The 25187-nt window shown below is 43.7% G+C and overlaps 1 protein-coding gene across 1 annotated transcript in view; it reads right to left on the reverse strand.

Moving 5' to 3' along the window:
* The window catches only part of SRCAP (Snf2 related CREBBP activator protein), a 1275580-nt gene that overhangs the window by 1111662 nt on the left and 138731 nt on the right, over positions 1 to 25187 (reverse strand). The window contains exon 2 of the mRNA XM_069201690.1: positions 9820 to 9878. The gene's annotated coding sequence lies outside the window, so the exon portion shown is untranslated. The remainder of the gene's footprint in view (positions 1 to 9819; positions 9879 to 25187) is intronic.

Genomic DNA, 25187 nt, shown 5'->3' on the forward strand with positions numbered 1-25187 from the left:
GGAATGTAAGTCTTCTGATGTTGATCCCCGACTATGGCTCACAGTATTAATTACAAAGCAAAGTGGGATCCATTTTGGAAACTCTGTTTTGACAATGCATAAGACAGAGGGCAAAAAGAGCATCCCTATAGAGCTCTTCGGAGATGGCCTGGGGCTAGAGGGTAAAGAGATCCAGACACTGGGGTGAGGGGTCTGGTCTTAGAGCTCCCTTTAGAAACTCAGAGTGAGAGGTGGGACTGCAGATTCTGTTGTGCAAGGTGAATGGGAGACTGAGTGAGACCAAGCCTTTTGTCTTCCTTAAAGACTTTCAATTGGGCTGGTCACAGATAAGTGTGGAACGCTCACACCTTTATGTGCCTCTGTTATGGGTGCTCCAGGCTAGAGACTTCCCTGTTGTGAAGGACAGTAATACACAGACTAGCCGGAAAGAAACCTGGAAAGCAACCTGGAATATGTTAATTGACCAACATCACCACCACTAGGAATCCAAAGAAACGTTGGCACATGGAGAACAGGAAGTAGGAGCTTCAATGACACTATCATTACAATTAACAAAACTGCATCAGACGAAAAACTACAGTACACAAACTTAATTCCAATACATGCTGACTAGGCAAAGATGTATTGCTAGTTCTTAAGTGAAAACACTGTGCAGTTTCAATGTTCAAAAAACATTTGTAACTTAGCTCTTTGAATTACAGGTTTGGGCTGGAATTGAATATTTGGAATTATCGTTATTTCTCACTTAGACCTCTCCATATATGTCAGTCTTCGTAGAATTCCAAACATCAACCCCAAGTAACATCTCATCTATCCTGGTCAATGAGATGGGCACAAACGCAGGGCTATCACCCTGACTGCATTTCCCCGTGGATGACTGCTAATCTCTACATCAACAAGGAAAATAGTTTGCTTCTGACACCAGTTTGTGATGTGCAAGGCATACTCAACCGTAATTCTTATCCTTACACTTTGATTTACCATACTAGTTATGCTAAAATAAACATGCTGCAAGCACACCACACTTACTTTCTTCCACACAAAACCTGTATTTTGATTGTCTACATTTTATGGAGACCATTAAAAGTTTGAATTTAAAGAAAAGCGCAGGTAGTAAAATGAACAATTATTTTTTTGTCCACTACATAGGCCATCTGTGTCCTTTGTTCACTCACTTCCCCCCATGCTCCCACCTACACCGCACCACATTCTGATCCTGGTGCCTACCCCCCACAGCTGCCCTGATGACAGCCCTGCTGATGAATCCGGACCAGTGAACCCCTGTAGATCAGGATGTGGGTCTTGGGCAGCCTTGCCTGGTACAGCCGAAACCCCACACCTGAAATGAGGTGAGCAGGAGTGTGGGTCTGGACTTCTTTACCAAAGCTTCTGTTTTAGCAGTATTTGTTTCCCCATGAAGTTGACCCAAAAAAGCTCATGGCTGCAAGTGCTGTATCTATACCCATTTGCCTTAGATCGGGTGGTTTCTGCCGTTCACTTGTGCAGCATAGCATATCGGACACTTCAATCCTTCACTTTTCATGAGAAACTAAAAATCAAATCCTTGAATTTAAAGTGTTAAGCAGGAACAAAACAGACGTATGGAGTAAATCAGAATATTAAAGTCGCTATTTTGCAGATCGAAGGATGCTAGAAATTGCCTTTTTTAGATTAACACTAGTACGGCGAGTGCAAGGAGCAAAGAAAATGAACTGCGGCAGTCTCTGCTTTCATTGCTGGAAAGATCATCTATGTGCTTTCCAGAAGGTTTCCATTGAAAGGCATTTCCAAGGCTGACTATTGCATTTTTAAACAGAAAAAAGTTTTTTTAAAACAACCACACGAGCAAAATTTCCCCGTAGCAATATGATGGAAGCCATAATTTGAGGCACCTAAAGAATTATCTTACACCATAAGAAAGAATTTATGCTAGGTTATGTGTATTTTAAATCGCACCATCACCGGCACAGGTATCCTGATGCTGAGCCGGTGTGCCTGTCTAACCCTGCTTATGGTAGGTTGGATTACTGAATGGCCAGGTTTTCAGCTTCTTGCTGAATTTGAGAAGAGGCAGCGGCTCTGGTGGGGAGTGGGAGGTCGTTCCATGCTTTAGGAGTGATGTAAAAGAACACCCGTCCTCCTGCTATGGTTGTATGTACGAGTGAGATGTATGCAAGTAGGAGTCCTGTGGAGAGGAGGTATATGTGGTTGGTGGAACGAAAAGCGACTGTTCAGGTAAGTGGGGCCCGAGTGGTATAGTGACTTGAATGCATGTGTTCAGAGTTTGAATTGAGTACATTTGTGTATCGGGAGCCAGTGTAGTTGGCCAACGTGTGGTGAGATGAGGTTTCTCTGGGAGAAATTGAGGAGGACACTGGTTACAAAGTTCTGGATGGTTTGTTGTCTTCTAGTGAGTTGCTTAGTGATCCCGGTGTAGAGGGGGTGTTCCCACAGTCCAACTTGCTGGTGAAAAAGGCATTAGTAGAAGTTTTAATGGTGTTGCTTGAGAGCCATTTGAAGATCTTCCTCATCTTCAGCGTGTGGAAGCAGGATACACTGACTTGTGCAGACATGTCCAGTTTGCTGTTGATAATTATTTCAAGGCTCCTAGCATGGTTTCTGGGTGTTGGTCCAAGTTTGGTAAGCCACCAGTGGGAGTTCCATGGTGATATGTTATTGCCAAAAGTCACTACTTCTGTTTTGTCAGTGTTGAGTTTGATCATGTGGGGGGGGAGGGGTGGGGGGTGGACTTCTTGTGATGGGGGTCTTGATCAAGAGGCGGTGTATAAGTTTTGGGTCATCTAGGAGAAGATATTGATTTAGTGTGCATAGATGGCACGGCCCAGAGGGATCATGTATGCTTTAAAGAGATGGAGGCTGACCAATGAACCCTGAGGCACTCCCCAGGTGAGTTTGAAGGCTTCCGATTGCAGGTCCTTGCATGCCAATTTTGTTCAGTGTTGTATGGGCTGTGAGAATGTGCAAAAAGCTCCAGAGAGGTCCAGGACAGTGAGGGCCACATGTCTCCATCAAAGATCATGTCGGTGGCAGCAAGGAGTGCTGTTTCTGTACTTTGGTTGGGCCTGAATCTGGACTGTCAAGGAGCTGGCGGTTGATGAGGTCATCAGTGAGGCATCAGTTAATTAGTTTTTCTAAAATAAGACCACAAGGTCAGTGATAATTCATCGGCAGTAATGGGACATTGAGTTGCGACATCGATGTAGTCCAGTTGAGGGTTGAAGCTGCTGTATAGGGAGGTGACTTTTACAGGAGAATTCCAAGAGCTTGTTGCAAAGGTCTTGTGAGGTGAAGTTGCTGGAGGAGCAAGGAAGTGCAGTGAAATCTTTTATAATGGTGAAGATTTTCTTGCTGATAGTGGTGCTGGCATGGATTCGATCTGTGCACTTGGTATTCCGTATTTGCTGGTGGTAGTAGCCTCTTACGGCTGATTTGAAGACATCCTAATTTGTGGGGTCTAGACTTATTCTCCGCTTGAACTCAACTTGCTTGCAGTGGCATTTAGTCAGCCTGAGTTCCGATGTGTACCAGTTGGCTTATGGTCAGCCTCTTGCTGTTAGTTTGCAGGTAAGGGAAGCCAGGGTGTCGGTGCATGCAAGACCCAGCTGTTGAAAGTTTTTGATGCCTTTCATCAAGGTGTCCATGTGCTCAGGTCGGGACTTGGAGAGAGTGGAATGGAAGCCTACTCCTCTCCCAAGATGCTTTTCAAGCAGCAATGGGCATTTCCATTGGTGGTAGGTATGTGAGGGGATGGGTATGCTGAAACCTACGAAGGCAGGCTCTGTAGGGGTCATAGATGCTGGCTTGTCAACTGATGTTGCTGACTGAGGAGAAAATCTAGTCTATAGGAGCTGAGTGATGCCAATATTTCCAAGGTTTTCTACAAGGACTGTAGAGTTTGGGTCAGTGTGAAGTTAAGGTGTCCAAGAAGGATGAGGGTGCTGTCATTGATGAGGGTTGTGGAGAAGTCTGATGTTGCTTGCAAATTTGGTGTGGGCCCTGGTAGTCTGTAATCAAGGGTTCTACACAGGGAGATGTTGGCTTTGATGTTTAGCTTCAAAGTGAGGCGTTCCATGTAGCTGGTGGGGGTATCTGTGTAGGTGGCGCAGCTGATGATATCTTAATATAATGGCAATTCCACCTCCCAGATTGTGCTGAATGTCTCAGAGCAAGTTTTTGGCTTGTTCCATGCACTCTGCAAATATGTTACCAAAAATATCAAAGGAACAAAACTATGAAAAACTCATGCTGTAGTTGCCCATCATAACAACAAAAATGCCAACGTGAGAGATTGTTTAAGGCGGCAGGCTCTAAGAACAATTCTTCAGCATTGGTACCTTTCAGATTCTCATGCTTGAATTATTCCTAGATGTAAGACTAAAACCCTCTGTAGTCAATGATAATACAGCACTATTCCATTACAGCAAATACCACTGGAAACAGGAAAAGACTACTTTTAGCCCTTCAACCTCATTATGTAGGCCAAACTCCAGCCAATAAGGTTCTCAGCATCACCAACTGTCAAATACTTGTGGCTTATCTTAAGGGACTACTGTCAGACTCATTAAAGGGAGGAGGGTGGACGAATGTGAATCTAAGACCGACACCAATGCTGAAGAACTGTAGCTAAAGTAATTAACTTTTTCCCCTAAAGCGTTGGATTTTTCATAGATCCACATGCTTGAATTACTGAAGCAGTAAGTTACAGCATCTGTAATTATAAACAGAAATGTGATTCATCGTAACAAAACAACTGGAGCACCACCTCTCCATCTGCACTCTCAGCTTCTGACTGGATACTCAGTCAATAATTCTTGACAAAATTATGGGCTGAAGCTTGGGTTGCTACCCTGTAAACGTCCAGAAGATGTACACTGGTGAAGGGTGCAGATGCACCAGCTATACCCTTGGGAGAATGTGCCACGATTCAGGGTCCAAAAAGGTATCTAGTCTTCACATAGTAGAATGATACAAGTTGTGATCCAGCGTCCTATGCCCAGTTTAGACATAGGGCAAACTTTGAAGGAGTTACTAAAAGAAACAAATGTCTTCTTCTGTCAATGTAAAATTTAAAAGAGCATTTAGGGTCTGTGAAGAAATGTAGAGCTTTTTCTGCAGCAGTAAATTTTAAGGGAAAAAAAAAAAAAAAAAATCAGTAAATAAACTTTTCAGATGAAATAATGGTGCCTTAAGGCACGAATTTAAGATTTGTAGAAATAGCTACCTTTATCTGGTCAAACGTCTGGTACAGTGGTAAAATAGAAAATGTCTTAATTTCACCAGTATGTAGTGTAGATGCAAACACCAAAATTTTTACAAAATCGAAAAAAAGTTTCTCACACCGCATTTTAAGAGGGAACTTATGTGTATAGACTTGAAAAAATATTTAATCCCCTACCACAGCGTTAAGCTCCTAAAATGGTGGATTATTTGCCAAAGTAGGAAAACTGTGAAAAACCACATTCAAATCCCTTTCCTATTCTAGCTGGGGGAAAAAAAAAAGAAAAAAAAAAAAAGTGCCATGTATGGAGTACCTGACATAACTGCCAGGAGTACCCTAATAGAGGAATATCTTAAGCCTGGCTCCACAAGGCATAGAAGATAAGGCAACATCTCCTTATGGCATGTGCACAGATTTAAATGCTCAAATGCAGAATAATTTCCATCTCAGGTTATGTTTTCACCATAGATACTGTTTTAGTTGCCAGAAGAATTTCCATGTAGCTTACCAGAATTTTAAGAAGGCCATCCTCCATGTCCACAGCAGCCAGTTAGTAAGGGGCAGTAAGATTTGATTGTGGTGTTTCCATTGATAAATCCCTTAGCCCTATGGACCAAACCTGTCTGGCCCAGAACTGAAAGGAAAACGTTATGCACCCTGCAAGAATCAGTTTGTAGCGAGTAGTGTTGTAGATTCACATGCTCTGCATATTCCCACCATCTAGTGCTGGTCAGAGGGTTGCAAGTTTTTCTTCGAAGAAAGGCTAAGGAGTAATGGGGACACCGTCCTTTATTGGCAAAGCACATGGGCACTGCCTCAATGTTAGATTGTTTTTCGTTTGGCAGGTGAGAGTAGTTTGAAGTTACAAGTAAACGTGTATGGTAAAAATGTGCATTGTGGAGGTAAGTTAGTTGATAAGGATAAGATCTGCAAGTAGAGCCACACACTTCCAGGGATGAGGGTGGGCACATGTGACACTTTAGTCCTACACACTAGTTATAGGTATTTAAATACTTGAAGGCCTGGCAGGCTGAACAGGTCGATTTCACATGGTCCTTCAGGAGACAGAATTTGTAGACCCTTTGTTGACCAGACCATAGAATATTGCTGTTGAAGCGTTAGCTTTCCTAGCATGACCCAGTGCCAGAACTAAATAACACATCCAAATGCAAAACCTTCTAAGGGCGATTGTGGGTGTCAGGAGAGGAATAACAAATTACCTTGAAACCTCTATCTCGAGAAGGAAAAAAACAAATCCTGCACCCAACACTACACGGCATAAATGTGCAGAGCCCTTGATCTACAACATTACTTGCTTGGAAACACGTATTTCTCCAGTATGAGACTTTAATGCCCCAAAGTACACAACACTCATTTCTGCTGGATGTCATGTGACACTAAAATACATCAAAACCTAGGTCAAATGTCCACATCTCTAAAAGGAACACACTAATGACAAAACACATAACAGGTACAAACATACACTATAACTAGGGGTGGGCAGAATGTTTTGTTTTGCCCAAGGAATTGGCAGAACTTTAGTTAGTTTGTGTTACTCTCAACACGGTGTTCTGGCCAAATTGCGTCAATCGCTGTGTGGCAGAATTTTAATCTGCAAGACTCCAGAAAAGGCAAACTGGTGAGCATGAGTGAGATTTGGTGTCCCCTAGCACAATTTGTTAACCCTGGCGGTCGTGGTCAGAGGGCTGCCATTCAAGTAGATTATCTACTGAAGCGGAAGAAAAATCAACTTGAATGGGCAAGCGCACTTCCGCAACACGGTGCCATACACGCTGATTTTCAGGTGCTGCTTGTGCTAAATTGCACCGCAAGCAGCATACTTTCTGCCCCTTGGCAAAACACCACATAATCTGAGTTTTTATGTAACTGCACATATTCTGCACACTTATTTGCAAACAAAAGTGTAAGTTAATCGCCATCTTGCTCCCCTAGTACAATACTCTTCACCAAACGGATAGCCATATTTAAGTGAATCCTACCTGAAAACTGACAAGTATTGTACTACAAATTCATTTCTTTTAGTACTGTATACCCTGATGCGGAAGCCTAAGTGTATTTGCTGACAGGTAGCACACTATTCTGTGAGTGTTATGGTTGGAAGTATGTCCGTCGTGCTATATGTAAGGGTAGTACTTTAATGCAGATCATCAAGTATTGAGCTGTGCTCTCAAGTTTGTTGCTGTGCCCTGGTGTGAAACTGAGGTGAGAGATTAGAACTCTTAAGCATTACAGAAAGTTCATGACTGGACAAGATAATGTGTGTATAGACTCACAAGTGCATTTACAGCAATGAAACTGTTTCCAGAAGTCTGAGGATGTACATATGCAAGAGTTCATGAAATATGTGAGAATACACACAGCAATGCTAGCATGCTACTTCTTTAGAGCGGTTTACATCATACATTTTTAAACACAAGAGCAAGATATGTCCTTGGGGTTGCACAATTACATTAAATATAGTATAAACACAAGCCTACACATATAAGGATTGAGTGCAACCATTGAAAAAGGTAATCTATGAACTAACTGCAACATATGGTTCTAACCAAAAGCAGCAGAGGAGCAAACTACGTTTATTGGTGTCCTACTATCTGCCACAGTATATCCTCTGAGAACTACACACAAGTGTAGAAATGGAGGAGTAACCAATACAAGTAAGAATTATGCAACAAGCCTTAGTACGTCAGGAGTGGACGTCTACACAGGCGTCCTACTATCGGCCACAATATACCCTCTGAGATCTACACATAAGTGTAAAAATGGAGGAGTAACCAATATGAGCAAGAACTATGCAATAAGCCTTAGTACGTCAGGGGTGGATGTCTACAAAGGCGCTGTAGAAAAGCAACAGATGGGAATGGTTATTATGCAATCAATCTTAGTATGGGTTCTGGGGTGCACCCAGAAGATGCAGAGGAGCAGCCTCTGAATTGACAGAGGAGCAACCTTAATACAACCAGTTATAATGTGTTTTGTAGGAAGTGGGGACAGTTCACACTGAATTAATAGAGGAGCAATCAATGCATGGCATTACTCAACTAGTTTAATATATAAAATGGGGGTCTTCACTGTAGTGGCAGGAGTAACCCAGGTGAAGGACATTCTTCAATCAGCTAAAGGTTATGTTGTAAGGGGAGGAGTCCCCCGAAAATGGCATAGGAGCAACCTCTGGGATTCTATATGCCACCATGGGTAAAGATTACATATGGTCTACACTGTCAAAGCAGTAATCTGGTGTACTAATTTAATAATGTTAATGTGCCCCTCGGTTGCATTCATCTATTTCCAATCACGTGAGCAATACTACTGCTGTGGAGCATGTGATTAGCTCAGTCCTGCCTGCCATACCTTACGGTAAGAGGAGGAAAAATTAGCAAAGAATACCTTGCTGCTGAACCTGGCTCAGCTGACTTCTCCAAACGGAATGCCCCCAATCCTTTTTGCCCTCCTTCCTTAAATTCCTTTATTTAATCTAACCTATTTCCTTCCACAGTTTTTCCCCTACAAGTATTCTTTATACAGGAGCACCAGATACCCGCTCTGCCAATCCCAGAGGTCACATCCAGATGGACTGTACAATACATATACACTTGCTGTCAGAATTCAGTGCTCATTGGAAGGTGCTTGCCCTGTAGTTACAGGATGGAACTTTCAGATCTTTTAACGTCTGTCTGTATCCAGCATATGCTTAGGTTTTGCTCCTCTGCACTCAAACCTAAACAAGAACCAAAATATCTGATCAGTAAGACAGTTGCAAAGACCACATGCACAGCACTCTGACTCCCTCATTCCGCTCCACGTAAAAGCGAAGGAACAGGAACAGCGCATGGCACTACACAAAGGATGACACCCATATGCTTTCCACAGATACCACAGTAATGGCCCACAAATTTCTAACCAGGCAACAATAAGTGAATGTAAAGTTGTGTATTCAATGCTTTACGTATCTTCCGTCCATTACAAGCTTAAAGCAGCACATACTCAACCATGCAGAAGAAAATATTTTTCATACAGTGTAGCAGTTCAATACTCCTCCTTCCAAGAACCCCCACGCCCCCTACCTACACACACAAAACATGCTACTAATGTGCTTCTGCTCTTCATAAGTGGGTAAGAGCTATGCATGTAAAATTTCAACAATATACATGCTTGCTGTCCAACACGATTAGGTCTCAATTGTACACCTGAATGAATTAAATAAGCAAGTATGATCAATTCATAGCATCGCACACAGTGCCATTACATGCTCAACAGCTGTTATCTACTCTACTGAAATACATACAGCTTTATTTTTAACATGATTTTTACTATCTACCAATGTGTGTACCTATCCATTCTGTAAAAAGATTAACACATACCAGATGTGTCGTGGGTTACTAAAAGAGATTTAATTTCAGCCCATATACAAAATCCCAGCCTCTTGTTGCCTAAAAGGAATCAATTATAAGTGCTTAAGAAATCCCCTTCTGAGCAACACTCCTAAGGAGACCACTGCAAACAGCAGATGTGCCAACATATGACTAAACTGGTATTTACACAGCACAATCTTGAGTACTCACCTACCAAGTTTTCCTCCTGTGACTCCACTGCTAGCGGCCCCTCAAAAAGGAACTTTCACCTGCAATAAAAGGATTTTGAGAGCATAACTGAAGAGATAAAGACAGCATGTAATACTAGAGAAAGACTCAGGCAGAGTTGTGAGGAAACATCAATAGCCTATTAGACCACCCTGCAGCTCATCAGCAGTAAAACATAATAAATTAACTGACTACATCTTTCAGTAATATGAAACTTTAATTGTCGAAGACTAGCAGAAGCTCAATCCCCACTTTCTCATCAAAATGATTTCAAATAGTGTTCATTCCACCACACTCACAACCACATTTACTCTTGCAGTGGACAGCAAGATTCAACATTTTATGTGTGAATGTTCAGCACCAAATTTCCTCTTCCTATTCCTCCCCTAGATTTTTCAGCCTTGCACGATGCAATCACAACAAGGTTTAACCAGTCTGAAAAGCCACAGATGACCGACACAGTATCACCGGATGTCAAACTGAAATAAAATTATGAATGTCTCAACAGCTCAAAGTAAATTTGGACAAGGCAAAACGACAGACAGACCCCGTGCAACCACACAAATGTTTCGACCTTATTCCCTAGGCCACTTCCCCACCAATTTGAAAACAATAACGAATACCACAGACTTCGACCTGTAGTGTCAAATATGCACAATTGCCTACCAAGTACTAGCCATACCTCACAAGTTTCCAAACTTAGACCAAACAGTCTAAAAAAAAAATTAAAAAAAATAGTAATGATCTGCACTACTGAACGTTTGCTATTTTACTAGTCCTCACAGTCGCACATTTTCATAAAACTGGAATACGTGGATTCCCCCCCCCCCCCTATAAGTGACAAAATTATGTAATATTCATCCTCAATGGATCCATATCATTTCACGAACGCTTGTTGTCAGGAAGCCATATGGCATTCTCCCCGTTATCAAACATAAGCACATTCCAAATGCATACAAATCAATTAAGTAAATGAAAAATATCACAGCTACTATTAATTGCAAAACCATCTTGCATCTAAACAGTGGAACACAATGCATCAAAACACAACCACGCATTGTTCAAGCATGTTCAAATCAACACTAAGCGCAAACAAAAAACAATGCGGGGAAGAAGGCAACTCTATAAAGATGCAAGTCTGTGGAATAAGCAATTAAAAGCTGGACCGATTAAGCATCGGTAAGCACATTATAAAATCACAGATCACTTCTACATGTTAAAAATGCATACATCCCACAACCCAAGGAAGACACTCCACTGCAACACCAGACCAACGCTTACATCAATAACATAAAAATATATACTTAATCAAGTACTGGGCAAACTACAGGGAGTGCAGAATTATTAGGCAAGTTGTATTTTTGAGGATTAATTTTATTATTGAACAACAACCATGTTCTCAATGAACCCAAAAAACTCATTAATATCAAAGCTGAATATTTTTGGAAGTAGTTTTTAGTTTGTTTTTAGTTTTAGCTATGTTAGGGGGATATCTGTGTGTGCAGGTGACTATTACTGTGCATAATTATTAGGCAACTTAACAAAAAAATATATATACCCATTTCAATTATTTATTATTACCAGTGAAACCAATATAACATCTCAACATTCACAAATATACATTTCTGACATTCAAAAACAAAACAAAAACAAATCAGTGACCAATATAGCCACCTTTCTTTGCAAGGACACTCAAAAGCCTGCCATCCATGGATTCTGTCAGTGTTTTGATCTGTTCACCATCAACATTGCGTGCAGCAGCAACCACAGCCTCCCAGACACTGTTCAGAGAGGTGTACTGTTTTCCCTCCTTGTAAATCTCACATTTGATGATGGACCACAGGTTCTCAATGGGGTTCAGATCAGGTGAACAAGGAGGCCATGTCATTAGATTTCCTTCTTTTATACCCTTTCTTGCCAGCCACGCTGTGGAGTACTTGGACGCGTGTGATGGAGCATTGTCCTGCATGAAAACCATGTTTTTCTTGAAGGATGCAGACTTCTTCCTGTACCACTGCTTGAAGAAGGTGTCTTCCAAGAACTGGCAGTAGGACTGGGAGTTGAGCTTGACTCCATCCTCAACCCGAAAAGGCCCCACAAGCTCATCTTTGATGATACCAGCCCAAACCAGTACTCCACCTCCACCTTGCTGGCGTCTGAGTCGGACTGGAGCTCTCTGCCCTTTACCAATCCAGCCACGGGCCCATCCATCTGGCCCATCAAGACTCACTCTCATTTCATCAGTCCATAAAACCTTAGAAAAATCAGTCTTGAGATATTTCTTGGCCCAGTCTTGACGTTTCAGCTTGTGTGTCTTGTTCAGTGGTGGTCGTCTTTCAGCCTTTCTTACCTTGGCCATGTCTCTGAGTATTGCACACCTTGTGCTTTTGGGCACTCCAGTGATGTTGCAGCTCTGAAATATGGCCAAACTGGTGGCAAGTGGCATCGTGGCAGCTGCACGCTTGACTTTTCTCAGTTCATGGGCAGTTATTTTGCGCCTTGGTTTTTCCACACGCTTCTTGCGACCCTGTTGACTATTTTGAATGAAACGCTTGATTGTTCGATGATCACGCTTCAGAAGCTTTGCAATTTTAAGAGTGCTGCATCCCTCTGCAAGATATCTCACTATTTTTGACTTTTCTGAGCCTGTCAAGTCCTTCTTTTGACCCATTTTGCCAAAGGAAAGGAAGTTGCCTAATAATTATGCACACCTGATATAGGGTGTTGATGTCATTAGACCACACCCCTTCTCATTACAGAGATGCACATCACCTAATATGCTTAATTGGTAGTAGGCTTTCGAGCCTATACAGCTTGGAGTAAGACAACATGCATAAAGAGGATGATGTGGTCAAAATACTCATTTGCCTAATAATTCTGCACTCCCTGTATAAGAACCTATTAGCCTGCAAAATAGGTATAACTGATATCCCTGCAACTAACAACCTAATCTCGTTTTCACCCTATTCCACGGGCAACAGACCATAAACCAGCAGTCTTATTTGGAAGACACTCCATACCCGTTTTGGCTCCTTTTATCCATCCAAGGAATTTCCTCATTTCTGCCCTATGCATTAACTTAAAAATCCATATACCTAGCAAAAGATCCCCTTCCCCGTCCCCCCCCCGACCTGAAGTAGCTTCCACACCAATTATTTCTGCCTTCCCAAACCTATCAAAGCAAACAATTAGCCAGCAGCAATGCAAGTTTTCCCAGTATGGTCTCTCCCTCCTTCCTTACCAGCCACACTGGGGATCCATTCCTCCATTAAAACCAGCACAAACCAACCACATTTTTCATAACACACGGAGACACTGATCTACACAATAACTGCACTGCAAATTTGCGCACCTGAAGCAAACTATAGTGCAACAGTGCATTTCCAAAACACAACTGTATAAACACATTTCAGCATGTAACAAAACTATACATTTCTGTTGCGAATTATACCATCTCTGCAGTAGTAGGTTAGTAAAAATATCTCACTGCAGTTACTTTTGTGATCTGCAGTAATTGTGTGGGCTCTACTCCTTCAAATAATGTCCAATGCCAAGAAACCGAAGACGTTTACTTATAATCGTTCTCTGCCATCATATTTTGAAAATCTCAATCAGCATTCACTGGCCGGTGAAGTAGAGTTCATCTTAGAATGACCTATAATATCTTGCTACAGAACAGCAAGCTCACCCCTCAAATAAAGCAATCAAAACGAACCTTGGTGGGAGAAATGTAAGAACAACGAAAAAATGGCATAGAAATTTTCACAGAAGCTCAAACTTCGAAAATATGCTGGAATGTCAAACTAGATTAATTTGATAAAAAATTAAAAATGTACCTCTTTCTGCTCTGAAAATGTTGCTGATAACATTCATTTGTAGGGATGCAATAGCGGTCTAATTCTGTGGATTTGGCATCAGAACCACTCATGATGCCCTACTTAGCATTTTGACAGCGTATCCACCTAGCAATGATCTACTTATCAATTTCCAAGCTGGTACAGGATTATAACACATCACTCCTTTGACACATAGGCCCCTCTGCTAGGGAGGATTGATTTCAAATGGGAAATTAGTTGGATTTACATCAAAATCAGAAACAACCCTCAGAATAGAAAGTGTTCTCAAAGCTCACCTATTATGGAAACCATATACAGAGTGTGTGACCACAAAATACCTGTACTTTGGAAACCCACTGGGCTGAAAACTTTCCATTAAAAATTATGGTAGATGTCAGAGTAACGTAGAGACTCTGGAGAGGAACTATTTTAGATATAAAGTGGTTATTGACCGTGGAGAGTGTCCTCAACAAATTCCTTATCATAGAACTTATGGAAAATCAACCACAGCCTCTTTAGACTATACAGTTAGTGAGAACTAAGTTTCAATGAAGCATCAGCAGGATTTTGTGGAAACCAATACTGTAAACCTAAAAAAAAAAAAAAAAAAAATCACCACAACAGGTGATTTGAATAACGAAGGTTGATCCAGGAACCTCAAAATAGCTGAAAAGCTGCTAAGTATCCAGTAACAGTGCTCAAAGCAAGTCCTTGCCATGCTAGGGACTGAACAAGCATTCAAACAACTTCAGATAACCTCTCTTTTAAAGGGTCAATTGGTTGTGAACTAAACCAATCAACAAACTGATCCCAATGGCTAGCATGAACTGCTTTTGTAGAGGGATACCTTGCAGCAAAGATGACATAAATGACTTCAAGGTGCTGGCTGAAGGAGGTAAACAGTAACAGCTCAATCTCCAGGCATGGAGACGCAAACTGTGCACACCCAAATGAAACACCCTGCCCTGCTGCTGCAACAGAAGATGGGCCCCGGAAGAGCAGGTTGATAGGACAGATGTCTAGGAGCTGCAGGTATCACGTTCTTGGGGCCCATCTAGTGTCACTAGGATGACTTGAGCCTGGTCCTTCCTGATGTTCAGAATTGGGGGCAAGAGAGGCAGTGGTGGGAAGGCATAGTATTTGGGGAGTTCTGGAGGATCAGATCTGAGCCATTATTGGTGTCTTACGCCAGTCTCCATTATACACTTCAGACTGCCAGCATTTTAGCAATCCGTGTACTACACACTCAATTCCCAATCAAGCAGGAAGCAAGGCAGGAGCTCTCTCCATTGTCCAAATACCGGACATGCGTATCCAGCACAGCTGCAGGCAAGAATGCAGGGTCCTGGCTAACTGCAGTCACCAAAACAAAGTGCACCAGAGGATGGATGGCCAGGATGGGTTTATCTGAAACAGCCTACCTTTAGTGGCAATCTTGACGCAAGAGTGGGGTCTTGCTAGATTTCTCAGGCCACCTTTGGTACACCCAATTTTCTCAGGCCACCTTCGATACACCCAATTTAAAGTAACGTCCACACCATTCTAAAGAACTAGTTATCCTTCACAAAAGCAAAACTGCTCAAAAAGAATCTGCAGGATCATTAATCTAAGGCTGCAAAAGTATCTTCACCATGAGACTGGTAAATTTAACCCACACTGGACCATCACACAACCTTTTCCACTATTTAATGGAAAACACATCACAGCTAACCCTAACTCATTCACCAACTGACAGCTTTCATCACTGGCCAAGACACACCCGATAACTAAAAGTTCCATGGTTAGTTGCTCAAGGATACTTTGAATAATGATGAATGTTGAAATGGAACACCACCAGTGAAATCTGTCAAAATTCAGTAACTAATTAGGGCATAATCAGGCCAGGGGTGCGTGACATCCAAAACATGAAAACGCTGAAGTGCCAGTCTTAATAGTAAGGGCATATCATCAGAGCAAGAAAAAGAAGCCAAGATCCCATACCTACTAGAGCAGAGTCTAATAAGTGCTAATAGCGTTATCAATAAATTATTGTCCAAAAGCCTCAACATGCCTTCCAAGAGATACAGATGTGCCAAACTTTCAAAAATTTAACTCCAAGTAGACTATGTTCTGGTGCCTTGATTCAGGCATTCCAGGAGTCCGGAGGAAGAAGGATGGCAGCACAAGTAGAGTCTGTGAAACTATGCTGTTTTGACAAGCTACATACCTCTATTACATGCAGTTTGCTGGAAATAGTCGAAACCGCAGAGGTCTTCCAACTGTGGGGCCTGTCCCCCGATGTTGGTAGTCACATGGAAACATCTCCGGAGTACAGCGCACTCCACACAAAAATTGCCCCTTACATTGTTCATTCCGATGTATGACATATGTTTACTTCTTTTTCTTCTACTACTGTAAGATACACTATTCAGATAAGTGAAGTCCTACTCAGACCCACTGAGGAGAGAAAAAACAGATCTAAGCAAATGTGTTAGAAGGGCTCTCACACACCAATAGGTGGTATGCATCATCATCGGGTCTGCTCCTTGTCTGACCAGCGTTGCAATGCTTTAGATAAGGGAGACTGTACACTGGATGATTCATTCTCCCAGCCCCCAAATGACTGAATTTACTTTTTTCTTCTCAAGAACTGTGGCCTTCACAAACGGAACTCTCTCTGATTGGAGGGGGCAGAACAGCCAATTACTGTGTGAAAGCGTCAACACTAGCGTTCCTCCAATCAGGGTAACAGCAGCATAGATACAGAAAATGCATTGCAAATTATATTTCCATAAAGATAAAGCTTGAAAATATATACCACTTAGCAGCGATGAGGGGAAAGGTAGGGAAGAAGCACAACTCCCCACTGCAGTCGTACCCGTATCGCTGCTGCTTTTCACCTCCGTTGCTGGTGCCCTTTTGTCATTCTGGCTGGGGATTTTCACATCTAGTTCATCGTGCTGCTGGCATTCCCCTACTGGCTAGACATATGAAGCTACTCTGTTAAGTTTAACACCCTCTGTGCTGAGGACGGCCTGGACCTGTCCTCAGTAATGGCATGCATGTGCAGAGAATGATTCAATGCCATTCTGGCACTGAGCAGTGTTGGGAGTGCTGGTGTAACCCTCTTTATCACCACTCAACCCCAGTTCCGCAACCACTCCTCCCCTCCACCTCCCTTGAGGGGAACGCTTGGTGGTAGCAAGGTGGCGGAGGCCTGCAAATTCATGTAGTTAACGTCACAGAAATGCAAGGAAAGGAATACGTTACCTACCCTGTAAGCATCTGTTTGCAGTATGCAGTGCTATAGATTCACATGGCTTGCATACTCCTCCTATTTACTACTGGGTTCGGATGTATGAAAGTTGTTTTTCTTTGAAGAAGTCTTTTGAGTCACAAGGTAGTGTGTTTTCCAGCAGGTAGGTGAGAACAGAGAATAGAGTAAATGTAAGCAAAAAAACTGCAACGGCCACAGGTGTTCGTGGAGGAGGGTGGAGACGTGCCATGAACAGATGCTTACTGGATATGTACCAATCCATTCAATGGTATGTGACGCTGTAAATAAACATGCTTTGCATGGACTGTAAAAGCAGTCCTTCCGAGAAGTGGTGGCTAACCTTTGGGTGTTGCAGTTTTCTGGAAAAGTGCACATAGCACCACCTGGCCTACAATGGCCTGTTGAGGTGCTAGATCATCCACGTAACGCTATGTAGCTGCTTTCAGCTACTGGAATATTTCCTAGGAAAGCCATAGATGGTCCTTTCTTCTTAGTAGAGTGCGCTTTAGGAGGTGTAGGTAGAGTTCTTCTGGCTTTAGCATAACATGTCTGACTGCACTTAACTATCTGGCTATATCTGAATTAGACATAGGCTTTCCTTTATGGGTGGGGGAAAAAGCAACAAATAGTTGTTTAGCTTTCCTGAAAGTTCTAGTTCTATTAAAGTAGAACATAAGAGCCCTTTTAACATCTTATGCTTGGACAGCCTTCTCAGCAGCTGAATCTGGTTGTGATTGAAAAAAACAGCAACTCAATTGATTGGTTGAGGTGAAATGGAGACAATTTTAGGGAGGAATTTGGGGTTGGTGCAGAGAAACATCCAGTCTATATGGAGTTGGAAGAAAGGTTCTTCCAAGGTAAAAGCTTGGCGCTCACTAACACGTCTAAGTGAGGTAATAACAATTGAAAATGCCACCTTCCAAGAAAGGTACTGATGAGGACATGTATGCAGCGGCTCAAATGGAGGGTCCATAAGCCTCGTATGAACAATGTTAAAGTTCCTCAAGGGTGCAAGTGGAACTACTTGTGGAATATTTGTTGAGCCCCTCCATGAAGGCTTTAATGACTGGTAAATTGAATAAAGAGATGTGTTGTCAATTCTGTAAACAGGCAGCCACCGCAGCAAAATGTAATCTAATGGCAGTGAATGCCATGCCACATTTTTGTAAATGAGGCGAGTAGCAGACAATGTCTTGTACATTAGCTTTGAAAGGATCAAAATGTTTAATGACAATAACCAATAACCTTTTCTATTTTGTCACATAGCATGCTCGGGTGGTAGGCCTATGGGCTTCCTTAAGAATAGTCCAGGTGGAAGACTGAGGTAACCACACTTTACGAACTCAGGAGCAGGGTCACCAAGTTGAGAGCTTTGGGATCTGGGTGTCTGCTTCTCTATGGTTCCGAGTAAGGTGGTCTGCCCTACTGGGGAGCTTCTCGTGGGGAACTACAGTGAGGTCCAGTAAGGTTGTGAACCAGGGCTGATGGGCCCCAAGTGAGAGCCACTAGTATTATTGTGAAAGCTGTTTGCCTGAGCTTCCAACTCAGAAAAGGAAGGCGAGGAGAAAAAGTGTAAGCAAATATCCCTAACAAACTCTTCCATAGTGTGCTGCCCTTGGATAGTGGGTAAGGGAAGCAGGAGGCGAAGTTTCAGCATTTTGCATTTTTTGCAGTTGCGAAAAGGTCTATTTCCCCAATCTGTGGAACTACGGGAGGAGGACCTGTGGGTGGAGTTCCCACTAGTGCACTTGTTACTGTATCCTGCTGAAGAAGTCTGCTAAGTCACGGTCTGTGTCTCAGAGCTATTCTGCTAATAGGTGAATGCTGTGAGGTAGATCGCATCTCCAAACGGCCTGTGTAAGATGAGAAAATTGGGGAAATCACATCCCTACTTTTGTACGTAGTTTATGGCTGTCATATTGTCTGTCCGGACTAGGACAACCTTGTGAATGAGGGGAGGTAGGAAACTTTTCAACACTATGTGAACAGCTTAAAGTTCTAGGTAGTTGAGGTGGAGCTCACCGTGATTGGCGCCCCAGAGTCCCTGTACTAGGAGATCCTTCAAACGTGCACCACATCCCATTAGTAATGCGTCCATCATGACAGTGATGTGGGGAACAGGGATGAAAAAAGGCCACGCTTTCTACAGGTTCTTGGTATTCTACCATTGCAGAGTGGTGAGTTTGGCGGTTTATCAACACTGGATGCTCTAACTGACCCTGTGACTGGGACCATTGTCGAGCTAAACATTCCTGTAATGGACGCATGTGTAGTCGGGCATGGGGTAGTAGGGTAATGCAGGAGGCCATCATCCCTGGGAGCCACATGACTGACCTCACTGAGTTGTTGATTTGGCTCAAATTAAGGTTATAGTTTCTGAAAATTCTGGATTGTTGCAGAATTGGGATAGGCTAATCCTATTTGTGTTTTCAGAAGAGCCCCTGGAAGTGGCTGAACCTGTAGCGGGAGTAGTCAAGACTTGGCATCTTTGATGGTGAACCCAAAGAAGTGGAGCAGATCTATTGTAATCCAAGTGTGTTGTTGACACCGTTGGGGAGTGTTGGCTTAGATAAGCCAATCATCCAAATAAGGAAATATGTGGACTTTGTCAGCCTAGAAGGGCCCCTACCTCCACTAGGCACTTGGTGAATACTCTAGGTGCAGTAGTCACCCCAAAAGGGAGGACTTTGAACTGGTTATGTTTGCCACCCACTACAAACTTCAGATATATGTGATGAGCTGCATGTATTGCTATGTGAAAATAGGGTCCTTTAGCTCTAGCGTAGGTATAAAGTCCCCTGTTGGGATCATATCTTGTAATGTGACCATGTGGAAGTGCTCTGACAGGATATACTCCTTCAGTAGCCTGAGAGCTAGGACTGATCATAAATATTCTTCTCTTTTTGGGTATTATAGAAGCATAGAGAGTCAACTCCTGAGCTTAGTGTTGAAGAGGGACAGATTCTAGGGCTCCTTTGAAAAGAAGAGGTTAGACTTCCTGCTTGAGCAATGTTTGATATTCCAATGATAGCCTGTGAGAGCGAGATGCGGTAGTAAGCTCCAGACAGTGACCATGTTGGAGAATGGTTAAAACCCATCAACCATGTAGGTAGAAAATCCTGTAATCAGCCCCCGACAGGTGTTCCATTATCAGGGGGCAGAAGAGGGTAGTGACTGTGTTGTGGTGTATTTTGCTCCAAGTGGGGAGGCACCCTTACCTCTACCTTTGGCATTGCTGCCTCTGTAGGAACCACAATACTACCCACCCTTGAGGAGGTACCTTGACCCCGCGGACGTTGATAGTAGTTGTCTGAGGAGGTCACCTTTGAGCTCTCAAGATAACAGGGGCGATGAAGAGTTTGAAGGGCCCTCATTGCTTTCACTGTCTCTGTATCTTTTTTGATCTTTCAAATGTGGGCCCAAAGAGATCTTCCTTGTCAAAGGGCATTGTAAGCACATTCTGTTGTACTTATGGCTTAAAACCGGAAATTCATAGCCATGCATGGCACCTGAGCAAAATGCTTGTATTAATCCCTCTAGTTGTGGTGTCAGCAGCATCTAAGGCACAATGTATTGAGGTTCTGGAGATAAGTTTGCCCTCTGCCACAAGTTCTTGCCCACTTGTTTATGCTCATCTGAGAGATATTAGAGGAGATCCTCTATTTCATCCCAGCGTGCTAGAAGGTCCTGAGAGTTGGCAATGCGCCAAAGACTAGCAGCTGCAGCATCAATACACTTGCTCTACTTGTCAGGAGGTGGGGTATCCCCACATGCTTGCAAGTTGACTTTTTTTTTTTTTTTATTATTATTTTTTTTTAAATCAACCCTGGGTGTTCTGACACTAGCACTTATAGGATCCTTAAATATGCCTGCTGTGTGTCGGAGCCTGCCCTGTAAGACAGGGAGATAGTGTGCAGCTCTATATGGGGCTGAGAGGGTATCAAAGAGAAAGCCCTCTTCTAGAAGCTCTTTGTGTAATTTCCATATTGTGGAACGCAGGTGGTGGTGGAGGCCATCAGAGCCGAAGCTTTAGCAAGGATACTCCTGATGTGAGCCTGGAAGTGGATATGTTTTTGTATAACATCCAGCTGTTGTCGAGTCTATAAAGAATGGGCTTCACCGATGTATCAGAACCGGTCGTGGAACTCTGTTTCAAGGGTTTCGGATCCAACTCAGGTTTTGGTGAAGACATCGAAGCTCACATAAACATTGAGGCAGCAGACTGCAACGGTCAGCTCGAAACAGATGGTTAAGTAGGCACCAGCAGTCATTCCTGGGCTGAAAAGCTTGATGCCAAAGGCTTCGATTGGAGTTTTGACAGGGCATCCAAACCAGTCTCTTGGTGCAGAACATGAACATAAGGCACTGGTGGACCAAGTGCATCCGAGTGTGGACCCAGAGGGACCGAATGTCTCTTGGAGAAATCAACATGATGTAAGGGGCAGGAGATACCGTACTCACAGATTGTTGACCCGGTGCAAAATCCTCTATTTACAAAATCGACCTTGGGGTCAGAGATGGAACTGCCCTTGATGGAAAGCGCGTTTTCTTCCGCCGCCAACGGCTGGAGAGTTGTTGATGGTCCTCCATGACATTGAGGTGATGCGCTCGACAGTCCCAAACAGCGGTCTTCGAGTAGAAGGATTTACAGGTGTGTCAATCTGCTTTTCTGTGTTCAGTTGACAAACAGGTTACAGACCAAATGTTGATCGGTGCTGGGATACTGCCATGTGGCAATGTGTGTAGTAAAAGTAGGGCGCTCATTCCATCATCATCCAGGCATTTTCGTAAGAATGTGAGGTAGTCTGAAGGAAGGCTTTGAAAGGGGGGGGGGGGGGGGGGCTGTACAGGCTGTGGTCAAAGCAAACAGAGCCAATGAGTGATGTAAATATAACTCAATATGCAGATGGGAATAGCAATCAAAACAATACCAACTAAGGGAATGGGTTACTGTAGGAAAGTACCGTCTATCTTGGCATGTTACCCCCAATATCTGCCTTTTTGTCAGTGTGTTTTGCCTGTCTCACTTGGATCCTGCTAGCTAGGACCCCAGTGCTCAGTTTGTGGCCTAATGTGTGTGTTGTCAGTATGCTTAGCTGTGTCACTGACGTTCTGCTACCCAGAACTCCAGTGCTTATGCTCTCTCTACTTACCAAATTAGTCACTATAGTTTAGAGACTCCATATTCCAATTGGCCCACTGGGACCCCCTTTTAAGTCTCTAGTATATGGTACCTAGGTACCCAGGGCACTGGGGTTCCAGGAGATCCATATGGCCTGCAGCATTTCTTTTGCCACCCATAAGGAGCTCAGACAAGCCTTTCTTCAGGACTGCCAGAGCAGCCTGAGTGAAATAGTGCACAAACTATTTCACAGCCATTTTCACTGCACCATATAACTTATAAGTCACCTATATGTCTAACCTTCATTTACCGAAGGCTAGGTGCAAAGTTACTAAGTGTGAGGGCACCCTTCCACTAGCAAAGGTGCCCCACGGTGTCCAGGGCCAATTCCCCAGACTTCGTGAGTGCGGAGAAACCATTACACACGTGCACTACATGTATGTCAATACATATATGTAGCTTTACAATGGTAACTTCGAATATGGCCATTTAAGGTGTCTAAGATCATGGAATTGTACCCCTATTCCAAATCCGGAATTGAGGGGGCCAAACCCATGCATCCTGGGGGCTCCACCATGGACCCCCAGTACTGCCAAACCAGCTCTGAGGTTCCACTGCAGCCCCAGCTGCTGCTACCTCAGACGGATTTCTGCCCTCCTAGGGCTAGAGCAGCTCAGTCCCAGGAAGGCAGAACAATGTATTTCCTTTGGGAGGAGGGTGTTACACCCTCTCCCTTTGGAAACAGTTGTTACAGGATTAGGAGGGGTACCCTTCCCAGGGCCTCAGGAAATGCTTTGAAGGGCACAGATGGTGCCTTCCTTGCATAAGGCAGTCTACACCAGGTCAGGGACCCCCAGTTCCTGCTCTGGCACGAAACTGGACAAAGGAAAGGGGAGTAACCACCCCAGGGGTGGTGCCCAGAGCTCCTCCAGTGTGTCCCTGGCGTTAGCCATCTTCGATTCCAACGTGTGAGTCACTCTGGAGACCTCTGAGTGGCGAGTGCCAGCAGGTGACGTCAAAGACCCCTCCTGATAGGTGCATACCTGGGTAGGTAGCCAATCCCCCTCTCATGGCGATTTAGAGTCTCTTCTCTGGATGTTTCCTCAGATTCAGCTTGCAAGACTCCTCCTGGAATCCTCTGCATCCTCTGCTTCAGCTTCTGACCGTCGTATCAACTGCAGACTGCTGCAGGAAACTGCAACAAAGAATCCAGGACAACTCCTGTGGCCTGCATCTTTAGCTCCAGCCAGCATTTGCAACAGTTTCCAAGGTGTGCATGCTCTGAGGACTCCCGGTCTTCAGCCTGCACCAGAAGAACAGAAAGACTCTCCCATGGAGTGGCAGTGTCACTTCCCTGCTTCTGCAGGCACCCTTCTGCGACGACGACCAGTTCTCTGGGACTCCTCTCCTGACTACGCACGGGCTCCCTGGAACACAGGTGGTGGAACGACGTGACCCAGACTGTCCTACGGTCCAGCTGTCCAAAATTTGTTAAGAGTTGCCGCCCTGTGCTGCGACAGTATTCATGTGCACCACATCTTCTGCAGCTCCTTGAGCTTCTCTGCACTTCTTCCAAGAATCCTTTGTGCACAGTGTAGCCCAGGTCCCCAGTACTCCATCCTGCAATGCACAACGAACTGAGTTGTTCTCCGGCAGCGTGGGACTTTCCTCTGTTGTGCTGCGACGACCGCACTTTGCACCTTCTTTGTCCCTGTGTCCTGGGACTCCCATGGGTGCTGCCTGGTCTTCTGTGGGCTCTCTACAGTGCTGAGAACCCCCTCTGTCTCCTCAGTCTGAGTTGAGACCCCCAGGTCCCTTCTGGGTACAGGCAGTGCCACTTTGACGCAAACCGCGAACTTGTGTGAACCAAGGTTTGTTGGCAGAATCCAGCGACTCAAACAGCCTGAATAAAACAACTCGACGTGGGACATCTCCTGCACCACGCAGGAACCCGCAGCCATCTTCTTTGGTGCTCTTCTGTACTTTTCTTTTTACCAGAGAATCCACTTTTGCACCATCTTCTAGGTTGGCATGGGCTCCTGTCCTCCTGGAATGTTCAGACACATCTGGACTTGGTCTCCTCTCTTCACAGGTCTTCAGGTCCAAGAACCCAACTTGCAGTACTTTACTCCTACTTTCCTGGGGTGGGGTACTTTATTTACCTTTCGTGTTTTCTTAAACTCCCAGCGCCCCTCTACACTTGCCTCGGGGGGAATTTGTGATTCGCATTCCACTTTTAGTATATGGTTTGTGTTGCCCCTAGGCCTATTTCTATTGTATTCTACTGTATTGTCTACTGTTTGCACTATTCTGTGACTGTTTAGTTACCTGATTTTGGTTACTAGTGTATATATTGTGTATAATATTTACCTCCAGGAGTATTGCCTCTAAGATTTTTTGGGTCTTGGGTCACTAAAATAAATTACCTTTACTTTTGGTAACACTGAGTATGGTATTTTATTTTGTACACGTACTGTGTAACTATAGTGGTATTGTAGGTACTTTGCATGTCTCCTAATTCAGCTTAAGCTGCTCTGCTACAGCTACGGCTACGGCTATAGCCTAAGCTGCTAGAAAACTGCCTACATTTCACTAGTAAGTGATACCTGGACCTGGTATAAGGTGTAAGTACCTTAAGTACCCACTACAAAGCAGGCCAGCCTCCTACAGTTACATGAACCAAAAACAAAGTCACACACATCCAAACCAGGCAATCGAAGGAAATGGAGTTGATAACCATGCAAATTATCACCTATTGTGACTTTGAAGAAAAACTCGCACACATCCGGACCCAACACTAGAAGGCAAGAGTAGGCAAAGCATGTGTATCTAGAGCCACACATTTCTCCAACATTAGTGTTTTCATTCAACGTTTCACCTTTGTAGGGTATACTGGGTAAGAAAATGTTGGGGATCCACACAAACACCACCATCCTGGACTCCCTTGGAGGTCCGCTTTTCTGAAATGGCTGGGACTGATAGGTTTCCTTACATGGTTGTAATCCCTAGGACTAATTACTACTACACCTACCGCAGTTATCGCCACAATATGTTTAGACCCTTACAAATCACAAGGACTTGGCCCACCCACACAAGTGAAGTATAAAATTTGTGCTGGCCTGATGATCCCACAACT

Source organism: Pleurodeles waltl, chromosome 7, assembly GCF_031143425.1.
Source record: "Pleurodeles waltl isolate 20211129_DDA chromosome 7, aPleWal1.hap1.20221129, whole genome shotgun sequence".
In the NCBI taxonomy this organism is placed as follows: domain Eukaryota; kingdom Metazoa; phylum Chordata; class Amphibia; order Caudata; family Salamandridae; genus Pleurodeles; species Pleurodeles waltl.